At 43.3% G+C, this 8,809-nt stretch overlaps 1 protein-coding gene across 1 annotated transcript in view; it reads right to left on the bottom strand.

The window, feature by feature from the left end:
- The window catches only part of LOC137651486 (uncharacterized), a 132,224-nt gene extending 125,412 nt beyond the window's left edge, over positions 1–6,812 (bottom strand). Inside the window, exon 1 of the mRNA XM_068384710.1 lies at positions 6,638–6,812. The gene's annotated coding sequence lies outside the window, so the exon portion shown is untranslated. The remainder of the gene's footprint in view (positions 1–6,637) is intronic.
- Positions 6,813–8,809: the final 1,997 nt, after the last annotated feature.

An 8,809-nucleotide genomic window follows, 5' to 3' on the forward strand; every position in this document is an offset into this window, starting at 1 on the left:
AGTGTAGCAGTTCTCGTAAAGAGACTGGACATTCTTAAGATAAAAGACGCGAACACTGATTAGCTTTTCCAAAAGGTTGCGTCGAAAATATTTTGCAGAGATCTATTTTATTAAAAGGTCACGGAAGTTGTGATAGCTCTAACTTCGTGTGTCCTTACCTTCAGCCAAGCTTGGTCTTCCTCATTCAGAAGGGAATGAGCTTCTCGTATTAACAGTCTGAAAATAATAGGATAAAGAATTCTCTGACATAGGCAAAGATGAATTCTTAACTGAACACCATAAAGCTTCAGACGGGCCTCATAAAGGTTTTTAAAATAGAACTTAAGAGCTCTACAGGACATAATACTCTTTCTAGTTCCTTTCCAACCATATCGATAAGTTTGGAATAACGAACGATATTGGTCAAGGCCGAGAAGGCAGCTCGTGTTTGGCTAGAAAACCAAGATGTAGAACATGTAGCCGTTTCGGATGAAAATCCGATGTTCTTGCTGAAGGCATGAATCTCACTGACTCTTTTAGCTGGTAAAGCATATCAGGAAAAGAGTCTTAAAGGTGAGATCTTTCAGGGAGGCTGATTGAAGTGGTTCGAACCTGTCTAACATAAGGAATCTTAGAACCACGTCTAAATTCCAACCAGGTGTAACCAAACGACGCTCCTTCGTGGTCTCAAAAGACTTAAGGAGGTCCTGTAGATCTTTATTGTTAAAAAGATCTAAGCCTCTGTGACGGAAGACTGATGCCAACATGCTTCTGTAACCCTTGAAAGTGGGAGCTGAAAGAGATCGCTCTTTTCTCAGATATAAGAGGAAGTCAGCTATTTGAGTTACAGAGGTACTGGTCGAGGATACGGATACTGACTTGCACCAGTTTAGGAAGATTCCCCACTTCGATTGGTAGACTCTAAGGGTGGATGTTCTCCTTGCTCTAACAATCGCTCTGGTTGCCTCCTTCGAAAAACCTCTAGTTCTCGAGAGTCTTTCGATACTCTGAAGGCAGTGAGACGAAGAGCGTGGAGGCCTTGGAGTACCTTCTTACGCGTGCCAGACGTAGCAGGTCCACCCTTAGGGGAAGAGTTCTGGGAACGTCTACTAGCCATCGAAGTACCTCGGTAAGTTATTCTCTCGCGGGCCAGAGGGAAGCAACTAGTGTCAACTTTGTCCCAACGTGAGAGGCGAACTTCTGCAGTACCTTGTTGACAAACTAGAACGGAGGGAATGCATATAGATCTAGATGAGACTAATCTAGTAGAAAGGCATCTAAAAGAACCACTGCTGGGTCTGTTGAGAGCCTCTTGGACATCGAGGTTGCGAAGAGATCTATGGTTGGATGGCCCCAGGTGACCCAAAGTCTCTTGCATACATCTCTGTGGAGGGTCCAATATGTTGGAATTATTGTCCCTTCCTACTGAGACAAACTGCTAAGACATTCAAGTTGCCTTGGAAGAAATTTGTTACTAGTGAAAAGTCTAGACCTGTTGAACAGGAGAGGAGGTCACTAGCGAACTCGCACCATGTCAGAGAGTAGGTCCCTCCTTGCTAGGAGATGAACATCAAAGCAGGGAGTTGTCCGTGTTGACCTCCATTACTTTGTCTTGAAGGAGAGACCTGAAGCTTTTCCAGGTCAGACTTACTGCCAGAAGCTTCTTGCAGTTAAAATGCATTGTCCTTTGACGCGAGTTCCATAATCCCGAGCATTCCCTACCGCCTAAGGTCGCACCCCAGCCTACGTCCGATGCGTCTGAGAAGAGAACGTGGTTGGGAGTCTGAACAGTCAGGGGAAGACCCTATAAAAGGTTGATAAAGTCCTTTCCTCAGGTTAGACCAGACTTATCTTCCGGAAACCGGGATCGAGACCGCTTCTAGCGTCTTGTCCTTTTCCAGTGAAGAGCTAGATGAAACCGAAGAGGACGGAGGTGTAGTCTTCCAAGTGACACCAAATGCACCACGGATGACAGTGTCCTAACCAGACTCATCCACAGCCTGACAGGGCCGTATTCCTTCTTCAGCATCTTCTGGATGGATAGCAGGGCTGGGGATTGATCTTCTTGTTCAGCCATGTCCTCATCAGAGGGTTCCTCATCCGAAACTGATGAGGAAACGGCAACGGAGTGGGCAACGTCTGACTCGCTGAATCCGGTCGCACTGGTGGATGCGTGACGGAGCCGGACACAAGATCATGGTACTGCTGCACAGTCTGTGAACTGTCAACCATGGGGAAGCGAGGAAGTACAGCGACAACCCGAAACTGTCTAGACTGTCTGGGTAGTACAGACAACCCCTTATCGGGTTGCTGAGGTTGCCGCACTGCGTCACAACAAGTCACCTCTGCTGGTTGTTGAACGTCTTCCCAGTGACACACTGAACGTCCACAACCACCTCCGAGAGTAGCATAACATCAACGTGCGACTGGCAACCCACACTGGGTCGCACCGGTGGAGGAACCATCTCAACTGGCGGACGTGAGTAGGATACCTCAGCGTCAACAGGGCGTACAACCAACCGGTAGGAAGGTCGTTGGCAAGAAGGGTCTTCTCCGTAAAAAATCCTCTATCAAGGACTAAGCTTGGACTGCATGTCTTGCAACAAAGCCCAAGGTCTATGGGAGCAGGTGTGGCAACAGACGGGGTTAGCGACTGAAGCGGAACCATTTACCCTCCCAGGAAGCATGTTATGCTTAAATAAAAGTCCATAGGAGGCTAAGCAGCTAAAGGATCCTCTCCAACTGACAGAGTCCTCAAGGGAATATCAGAAGGAGGGAGAACAGCACTTTCTCATCTACAGGAACCATATCCGAGAAAAGCTAGGTTCTCTCAGTGAGGGTTTCACTGGTGCAAAAGCAGCAGACCAGAAGGCAACGTTATGAAACTGCTTGACAGTCTGTGAACTGTCAAAAACTGAACTGTCAACCACAACAGGAGCGTGAGGACATACAGCACTGGTGTATAAGTAGCAGACCAGAAGGCAACGTCATGTAACTGTATGACAGTTTGTGAGTTGGCAACAACCAAAGTTGTGTGGGGAAGCCTCAACTCCTGACTGACTAGTTTGCTGCTGGCGAGTGGCGGTAACCACAGTGTGTTGCGGAGGCTGACACACCGTGTCAAAACACGGCAGCTTGTGGTAGCTCACGCACGGCAACGGAGTGCTCTGTGTGTGGGAGTCATCATACATCTGGCAGGGTTGACTGTGCATGGGTGGAGGAGCTCTCACAACAAGAGTGTGAGACCAGGAAGCCATGCCGGGCGCACAACCGTGGGAGGTGTAGGCCCACGGGTGCATCGTCAACCTTCTCCGCAGTCGGAGTGTGGGAGCTGGCAACAACAAAAGCAGAGTGCTGGTGCGTGGGAGGGGCTGCGGTGGGTTGAGGAGCATGCGGTATGGTATGCGGAGCATGCTGTAAGGTATGCGGCTCATGCTGCATGGTATGCGGAGCATGCTGTAAGGTATGCAGAGCATGCTGCATGGGCTGCGGAGAAAGCCGCATAGTGCTGGAACCCGGCAGCTCTACAGAACCTTCCCACTGCTGATGCGGTAGCTCACGCATGTTAGCAGATGGTGCAGCAAGAACATGCGTCTGGCAGGGTGGACTGCGCATCGGTGGTGGAGCTCTCACAGGTGGAGGGTGGGAGCAGGCAGCCGCAGTATCTGCTGAGCGCACAACCTCGGCGGGTTGTAGGTTAACAGGTGCATTGTCAACCTTCCAGCATGATACTCCTGCATGAAGGAGCAAGCTGAGACTGTATAGTCTGCAGCATGGACCACTAGGGTCTATGAAAGACAACAACAAACGGAGCTACTGTCCGTTGTGACTGAGGGTCTAAAACAGCTGGTGCGGCAACAGACGGAGTTACTGCCTGTTGCGGTACCACCTTGCCTCTCTTGGGAGGTGTGCAGTTATCGTACTGCAGCGAGTCCGAACTGACCCAGTGGCTACACCTAGGCCGTTGGACTTGCGCGGAAGGGACCGACTTGCACTTAAAAGCTGCAAGATTTGGTCCATGGTTTCTGCGAGAAACCTCTTCCGCAGACGAGGAATAAATGGGCTCTCTCGTCTTTGTGTGGGTGGGGTGATCACGTCGGCAACGTGTGTAGATACACCCGAAACCACGGAGGGAAACGTCTGTTCGTCGATCAAGGCCTGTGGAACCCATAAGTCCTTCGACATTACTTCTCCCCTGGGCTTGGGAGCTTGTAAGAGGTATCGGACTAGGTGAACAACTGGCACGAACAGACGAACCCTCGAACGCAACACTGTAACACTTTGCGCATATCACTTTATCACTTTTGATTTTCTGTTTGCACTTATTTCACTGAACTCGAAACTTTAAGTGGTTTGTACCTGAAACACGCAATCCTATCCTTCATTAAAAGGTAGTAATTGCGAAAACAGTATTACAATGTAACAGAAAAACATAATGAAAGATAAAGAATTCAGTGGCTGGAAAAGAGACTAAACACTAGATCAAATAAACTACGTTTAAAATCTCTCACCGCATAAAGCCTGGGAACAAGAATAAAACTCTAGAAACGTTTTACCTTCTTCCCCTATAGCGACTAGGGAGAAGAGCAAAAAACGAGAACAACGTTACCCGCTTGAACGAAACGTTTATCCTCCTCTCTCTCCCTCCGTCTCTATCTCTCTCTCTCTCTCTCTCTTGACTTAGAACCTGAGAGATGAGCCCAATTATATATATCGTTAAAACATATTATTTGTTAAAGGAAAAAAACTGAAAGGTTTCCCAAATAAAAAGTACCTTTATTAGAATTAAAACCATTTAAGCTAAGAAAGAATGAACGAAACGCTAGAATCGGTTTACTCTTACTGCAACGTGAAACCGTGAAATACTCTCTCTCTATCGTAACGATAGAGCGCAAGTTGAACGTTCTGAACGTCAACAACTGCGGAGACTAAACAAAACGTTAGTTCAACTTTGAAAACAGTACGAGACTATCAAAGAAATTCTTTCAAAAACATTAAAATTAAAATAGCATAAATTCTTAACAGGAAAAACGATATGACGGGCTCAATGTTAATTAACTTCGGTTCCAAGTAAGGACCGCCTACTATTAGGAAAGGTCGCATATAAACAAACATAAAAATTAATTTTTATAAGTTTATAATAAATGGAAAGTTAATCGAAGAGGCCTATAAATGGCGGAGAGATATAAAATAAATCTATAACTTTGTTAAGCAAAATTACCAAAAACCTAAACACACTTCCGTCTAAGGGAAGGGTGGGTCATAAAAAGTGAAAGAGAGTCTATACTCTCTTCGACACCAACACTTCCGTCTAAGGGAAGGGTCGGCCATTAAAAAGTGAAAGAGAGTCCATACTCTCTTCGTCACCATAATTAAATCAAATTAATTCCAAAAGCTTGCTAAGCTAATGATAAAGCTTCCTGAATAGCGAAGGCTAAACTCTAGAGCAAATACATCACCAAATCGTGAACAATAACTCCAGAATCAACAGCGTATCCAAGTAGGTCTAGCCGGTGGCACGACAGAGGAAAAATTGAGTTCTTGTTGACAAGAAGTACTTGAGTACCTGCTCACAGATGGCGCTGTTGTGTACACCCCCACCTGTATAGCGATCGCTGGCGTATCCCGACCGTAGATTTCTGTCGGGCAACAGAGTTGACAGCTACATGATCATCGGGTAAGATTAATATTGAAAAATACATTTTAAAAGTAATTTTTTTTAGCTATACAAATATAACCCTTTTAAAACTGGGAATCTACACTTTCCCGAGTGTGCTTGGGGGTGAGAAGTTTAACTTTAAAGGATGGTTTGTATAGCTATGAAAAATACAAATAACTTTTAAACTTACTTATTCCTACGTGTATACAACCTTTTGTTCTTTATAATTGAGAGACTTACTTATTGGTGGGTAGGAAGTCCCCTTAGAACCAAATTGGTTGGTTCTTGTTCTTTACTGGTAATGTCAACCTCCTTGGTGCCATAGGCGAGTGAAGACAAAAAAATCTAGAAATCACCTATCTGCCTATCATAGGGACGAGTAGGTTAATAGGACCTGGCCTGAATTTGGTAAGTACCAGGTTCGTGGTCAAAAGAGGAATCGTTCCCCTGAAGGGGAGAGCAGTCGCGACTGAAATACCAGCAGGCAAATGATGAGCAATCAATTGGTGTACATTCTACTATCCTCCCATACCCCAGTAAAGGGAGGATAAGGGAGACCTCTTCTTACAGGTCTAGTCTGATAAGAATGAAGTTCAGAAATGTATCTTACCCACATCAAGTCAGTTCTAGTAAGTAATAGTACAATGGCTTCATTCCAATTAGAGTGGATAGGGAAGATGAGAAAAAAAGGGGGGAGAGACAGTGGAGCCTTTGTAGATCAGCGGCCAGGTCCTCCCGTGTACATAGAAGGCGAGAATTTTTTTTCCGTTTTCTAGTCATTCGTAAGATGATGTCATTGTTCTACAAAACTGTTTGTTGTTCTACAAAACATGTGCACAAGATCACCATTAACTTGAATGCCCCCACCTAACCTAACCTACCCCCTTACACTGCTGTGTTCTAAGACTCTTGATGGATGTTCCCATTAATCTACTTGAATTTTTGGAATTATGAGATTCTGATTGGATAACAAAAAAAAAGGAAAAATAAAACTTTTACCTTTAGCTAAAAACCATTAAGATCCGACTGGCAACTACTTCTGTTCTTATGTCAGCAATTTACAACTTAGTACATTAGCAATTTACAACTTATTACACAGGATGATCACGAGTTTATAACAATCACTGACTGTCATTAACAACATCGTGGACTCGTGGTTCGTATAGTTCTGGGAAGTTGTAGTAGTACTTCAAAAGAATTGCCTCTGGATAAACCTAGTGTGATTATTCTTCTTCTTCAATTTCATGGTACGCACGAAATTAATAATAATAATGATAATAATAATAATAATAATAATAATAATAATAATAATAATAATAATAATAATAATAATAAAAGTGGACATGGGCACAGAGAAGACTGAAAAAAAAAATATGAAAAAAAAATTATCAATGAGATAGATGAGAAATACGAAATAAATTTGGTCGAGTATAAATATTATATTGGCAAATCCATAAATGTGCAGGCTATATAAAATTAGGAGACAGAAGAAAATTTATTGGATAAAGGGCAGGTGAAATAATGTTAATAGTTTTATTGCTGAAAATAGAGATAATTTTAGTTACAAAATTCGTTGTTTATATAGTGTATGAATAGAAAGGCATACAAATATTTTGGTGAATTTGGTTTAAACTCTTGTATCAAGGAGTTTTGTACAGGATTGAGATTAATTGATTTTCAAACTAAACAAAAACGATTTAAAGCTATTATTATAATTAAGACTGACGGAGAAACGGGGGAAAATGAAAGAGCGAAAGATAAGGAAAGAAAAAATATTTTTCCCTAAAATTGCAATGAATTTTAATTAGAAATGGTATCATTATGAGCAAGAAAACAACAAAATTTATGAAAGATATCAAAATAAAGACCTTCATATATGCTCACAGTATCTATTTTCGACATTATTAATTCCAGGGTCAGCTGCTCAAGACAACTTTCTTCCTCGATGTCTAATTCTTTTATCTTCCCCCAATCCCACATCCTTCAGACCCTTCCTCACCACATCCATCCATCTGATCCCCTGATACCAAATACTCTTTCTCATTCTTCTTATATCTTGACTCTCCTTCATTTCTAGTAGTTCTGTTACAATCGATTTTAAGTTGTTAAATTCATAGTTCTGTGTTAGCACCGTATCATATTCCACTTGAATGTTTACTTCATATCCTTCTCAACTACTAATAATTACTTCCTATGCCTATTAATGCAAAGGGCCTTGATTAGATTTCACAAGTCATCTTTATCTTAAGCTTTTAATTCAATACTTCTCCATTCGTCATCTCCAACTCCTCGTTTCATAGTCCCCAGCCATGTAGGATAAGGTCTTCCAACTCTTTTAGTACGTTGTGGAGCTCAGTTGAATGTTTGGTGAACTTATCTTTCTTGGGGAGTACGAAGAGCCTACCCAAACCATCTCCATCTACCCCTCACCATGAACTCATCCACATTATCCACATATGACATTCGAGCAATATTTCTTAGGTTTCATTCATAATCCTGTCCTGCCATTTAATTATCATGTAAGGACACCGATCCCTTTGTCGTCCAGAAAATTGACAAACTACTTATTTATTTAAATTCTCTCTTCGCCACACTGTGGTGTCCTATGTATATATATTCCGCTCTACCAGAGCTACATCTTGATATGTGTATCGTTTCATGACATGTTTTTGTTAACCCATAATTCATATATTTGTAAGTGTAAGAAAACACATATATTTTGGCGGGCACTTCAATCTGACTTGGCCCCAACGTCATCCTACGTTTCCGTCCGCACCTTGTAATGTATTTCCGTGCGCATTCAAATAAAGTATCAGTTGATCTTGGTGACGCTTGTCTCACTGTCCTTACAACTGGTGACCCCGGAGTTGAAAGTAGCATCAGCGGTTTTGGCTTTGCCATTAACGGACTTATTACGGCCGTGCTACCTTCTACATACTCCGTTACCTTAGGCACGAACCTGCCTTTGGTTCTCCCACACTTCGGTGAACGTAAGGCAGTAGGATGAGCTTAACCGACATATCAACTTCTCACCTCTTCGCCGACTCGTCGTCTGGCCACGATGCGGGAAGCAACACGTCCATCGCACCCAACGGCCTCGCCTCCACGCCCAAAGTCAAACTGCCGCCCTTTTCTCAACACAACACCGCTTCCTGGTTCCTGAGAGCGGAC

Source organism: Palaemon carinicauda, chromosome 13 (assembly GCF_036898095.1).
Source record: "Palaemon carinicauda isolate YSFRI2023 chromosome 13, ASM3689809v2, whole genome shotgun sequence".
NCBI lineage: Eukaryota > Metazoa > Arthropoda > Malacostraca > Decapoda > Palaemonidae > Palaemon > Palaemon carinicauda.